The sequence below is a fragment of the Falco punctatus genome, assembly GCF_963210335.1.
Source record: "Falco punctatus genome assembly, chromosome: 1".
In the NCBI taxonomy this organism is placed as follows: Eukaryota; Metazoa; Chordata; class Aves; order Falconiformes; family Falconidae; genus Falco; species Falco punctatus.
The window spans coordinates 86,159,221-86,164,025 of NC_137580.1; positions in this window are offsets into that span (position 1 = coordinate 86,159,221).

Below are 4,805 nucleotides of genomic sequence, written 5' to 3' on the forward strand. Positions count from 1 at the left end.
GTATGTCAGTCATTTCTAAAAAGAAATGTCAACAGGTTTTCCCATTTTTATCATTTGTTAGGTCTCTGGGAAATACCTGGCTGCATTTACAAAGGGGTTTCAAAGAGAACTGAGAATGTTGTTTAACAGTTGCATCCAGTGAAGCTAACTTGTGAAGTGTGAACAATAATTGCATTATTTTTTATCTATGTTTGTCAGCTGAGTGCAGAGCAATCTCTTCATTGTTCCTTCTACCTCAGCAACAAGTTCAGCTGGGGTCGCTGCTGAAAGGAACTTCTTCCTGGGAACTGCATTGTTTGATTAGCTCCTGTGTGCATGACTTTGGTGAGTTGGTTTTGTTCGTTTTCCTGGGAGGTCCTCTGAATTTCCCAGGGAGTCCTTCCTTTTGACGTACTTAAACCCATTGCTGCTTAACCTTGTAACTCATGGGCAATTCAAAGGCTTTGCAGCAGACTAATGAGGAGAGTCACAACACAGGAACTGCTATGCTACTTTCCCCTAGATTAAAAGTTTTCCAAACACTAGCAGTGGTCAGTAATGGATGCCTGTATAAACAGCATAAGAAAAAGGACATAAATGATACTTTTCCTCTTCTATTCCCACGTGATGTCCTTGGCTGTCTTCCTTTCTCTACCACATAATAAGGAGGAGATCTGGGGCTGGCTGCCTAACTCAGAATATCCTTCATGTTAGTAGTGCATTCTCATTTACAGCATGGCAGGACTGGGATATCAGTATTTAGAAAAATGCTTGACTAAAAGGCTGTCCTTGGTATGTTTTCTTTTGCACTACAAAGTTGTTTTTCCTTACCCACAGACAAGCAGCCTGCAATAGGAAACCACAACTGAAGATGACTGTATGATAACATTACTCTTGCTGGCTTAGGATGATTTTTAAATACTTTTCTTTCCAGGCAGAACACATAATTATTAGTTTTATCATGAAGCATGTTTTCCATGTTGTATTTGCTCGATCTAATATTAAGAACTTAATATTACTTTCACCAGAGGTGAAAAAAATTGCAGAGAAAATTAAGCAGCATCAGTCTTCCCAAACATTATCTATCACAGGGTCATAGAGAGCTCCAGACAGTAATGCAATACAAAAACATTTGAAATTTTATAGTAGGATTTGAGTAGCTGCCTTCAGGTCCTTTTCAATTGGATTGATTTCTATGTTGTTTTTTACCAGGAACTCCTAAATTTCTTTTGCTAGAGCTGGTATCAGAGGTGGCAGTTTCTGGCTTGTATGCATCTGCATCATGGAGTATTTTGAAACCACTGGTATGTATACTGCTGTTGGTAGGGAAAAAAATAATATTTGTAGCTTCTTTTTCTCCTGAATCTAATATACATATACCTACACAATTCAGAGCCTGAAAACGAATTCCATCTAGAATGACCTAGATTCTAGAAAGAAAGAAGAGGGGAGGTATACTGCTGAAGAAACATTAACTGATGGAACAGATGCGAATGACAGACTCTAGAAAAAGATCCTGTCCATTCTGCCCAGCTCAGGAGGGTGACAAATACAAAACAGCCCTGTTGAGGGATGGTTCTTTTGAAATGTCATATAAAACTACCTTGAGCTAGGAGGGAAGTGCTGTCGGTTTAACACTGAAAGCAGTTGCAGCAGTCTGCTGTTCCACTGCACATAGCAGCAGATCAGTACATCTCTAATTATTATTTGTCTGGCTGGCTAAGCAGCGCAGCATTTAAAACCTAATTTGTTGTATAATTTAATTTTAATTGAGTCTCCTATCCACACAGGACTCGTTAAGCTAGCTGTATGTTTCACTTGCTGTCTTTTTACATGGATACTGTGGGAGAGCTGCAAGAGCTGAACCAATCATTTGCTTGCACTGTGCTATCACCGAGGTGCAGTAATTCCTTGGTGCGATTGCAGAGGGATCTCTTGGCAGGAATATTTGGAAAATATGTTTTCTCAATGCCACAATATAACAAAACAACTTCCTCCCTCAGCTAATGCTACGGTTTACACAAAAGATTTGGTTGTCAGGCTTTTAGTTGCATTTCCCATGTGCTGATATTTTCCTCTGCCACTCAGAGATAACAATTACTAGACACTGTGAGCAGTAATAAAAATGAAGCACCATGACAATGCTTTTGAGTGATTGTAACTTCCACTGAAGCATCTCTCTTTGAATGTATAAAAGGCACTAGTCCTCAGTGAGGACAAAGTTGAAAGTAAGCTGGGTATTTTACAGACAAATCCTTTTGGAGGAATGCAGACACTCAGGCCTTGAACCATTTTTTGGTAGTATATTACTAAGGGAAGAGTTATAGACTAAGGTCAATAATGCAAAGCTCTTAAGTACATGCATCAGTTTTGACTTACATGTCTACTTACGTTTTCTGCTTAACTGGGGCCCAGGCGGCTGAGAACTGTGAAGCAATACTGTGCATTAAGTATCAGTTAAAACTGCAGATCCACAACACTTCTGTATTTGAATATTTTTGCTTGTATCAGTAGTCCCGTGCAGCTCTCTTGCGCAGGCTGGTACTGGTGTGAGATTAATGTGGGCAAGGGAATCTAGAGGGTTTCCAGGAAAGGTTAAGACAAAAGCAAAATCTGAGAGCTTAAGCCTGTGAACTGAGTATCAAAGCAAAGAATTGCAAATTATTTTGTTTTCAGTGTTTTGGTTCTGGTTTCATACCTTCTGATTTAATCCAAAATTCAAAATCATTTGAGTGAAGGGGGGGGGGGGGGGGCAGGGAAGAGGCTTACTGCCCCCATAGATGTTGTATGACTAATTTAAAAAGCTAACCAGCAACCAGAAGGGAGATCCAGGATAGCTCGGCTTCTTCCTCCTGTTTTAATGAACATAAAATTGTTCAAGTCCTTCAAATGAATGTGCTAAATGAGCAAGTATAGGGTTGCTACTGATGTTGTGCAAAAGGCCTACAATACTTTTGCCTAAGAAGCCACTTCATATGGGGTGCTAACCGGCCTAAAAAGATTATGGTACAAGTGGTACAAATGCCCCAAGAAAAAAAATATTAAACAAGTATAGAGAAACAGGCAGCTTGACAAGGGGTTAGCAGTGATAACATTTTACACAGAGGGAAAGGGCTACCAAATTTCAGGTACTGGCTTTCTCCATAGCTTTCTGGGGGGCCGGTTATGTTACCTGGTTTGGATTAGGCTGTGGAATCCTTGAAGGCTCAGACAGAGGGAAGATGCATATGAGAAGTTCTTCAGCAGACTGTGAAGAAGCTCCAACTCTCTGGCAGTGTCTGGCAGAGGAAAGGCTGCTGCTGGCTGGAAAATGGCCGGGCCCAGCCGAGCGGCCACAAGGGGCAGCTGCCTGAGGAGAGCTGGGCGTGAGGCGGTGTGGAGGCGGGCAAAGGCTGCTTGAGGTGAGCTGGCCGTGAGGCAAAGGCCGCCTGAGGAGAGCTGGCCATGAGGCGGCATGGAGGCAGGTGAAGGCAGCCTGAGGAGAGCTGTCCGTGAGATGGCACAGAGGTGGGCGATGGTTGCCTGAGGTGAGCTGGCTGTGGGGCGATGGCTGCCGGAGGTGAGCTGGCCGTAAGGCGGCTTGGAGGTGGGCGATGGCTGCCTGAGGAGAGCTGGCCATGAGGCGGCATGGAGGTGGGCGATGGCTGCCTGAGGAGAGCTGGCCGTGAGGCAATGGCTGCCTGAGGAGAGCTGGCCATGAGGCGGCATGGAGGTGGGCGATGGCTGCCTGAGGTGAGCTGGCCATGAGGCGATGGCTGCCTGAGGAGAGCTGGCCGTGAGGCGGCATGGAGGTGGGCGAAGGCAGCCTGAGGTGAGCTGGCCATGAGGTGAACGCCACCTGAGAAGAGCTTGCCATGAGGTGGTGCGGAGGCGGGCAAAGGCAGCATGGAGCACGCGATGGGGGGATGGGACCGCTCCACGGGACTTCACACCGGCCTAAGGTGGGAGCAGGATGAAAGCAAGGGAGAGGTGATTTGTTTTCAGTTATTTTGGTGCTCTGAGGTGGCTCCCAGTGAGATGGCAGTGAGAAGACCAAGTGGGGAGCCAGGGAAGCAAGGGCAAGCATGATGGCCCCTCAGAGGCTGGGAGCACGGGCCCTACCAGTGCAGGGCCACAGGAGATGGGGCTGCCATTTGGGAACCGATGAGATCTTTCCACTTGCAGTTTCAGGGGGTTTGTTGCTGTTTTGGGTTGGTGGTGGTGGTGGTGTTTGGTTTTGTGGGGTTTTTTTTAGCTAGTTTCTGTGTATTGTAGAAGAGGATATTGAAATGAGGTGGTTGGTGGGGCACAAAGAGTAAACTGACCATTCTTAAGGTGCAGAAAGCTCCACTGCTCTCTTCTGGCCCCAGTAACTGCAGGTTTTGGTTTGTAAGAGCCTTCCGATTACAGCTGGGGCTGCCCGCTCCGGGTGCCAACTAGCCACCCACAGGCACTGATCCTGCCTCGGTGTGGCGGGAGCTTTCTTGCTAAAGCATGTCCCTGGAACAGCAAGTATGTGTTTTTATTTAGCCGCTGCTTGCAAACTAATAACTCTTCAACGTCGCAGAGTTAAACGACAATAAGTTTTCCCTGTATATGACCGATTAAACGACCTCAGCCGGCGGCCGGCACGCGCAACTCGCTATGAGGCGCTCGACCCGCCCGCAACAAAGATGGCGGGGAGCGCCTTGTCCCGCTGGTGAGCCGGCCCGTACCCAACATGTCCGCCGAGGCGCCTCCGGCGCCCAGGCCTCGTTACAGCACTCTTTTTCCCTATGTAGGGCGGCTCGGCGCGGCCTCGCCGGGAAATGCGGCGCTCTAGCTTGCGTGGCTCGGTGGCGGAGGCC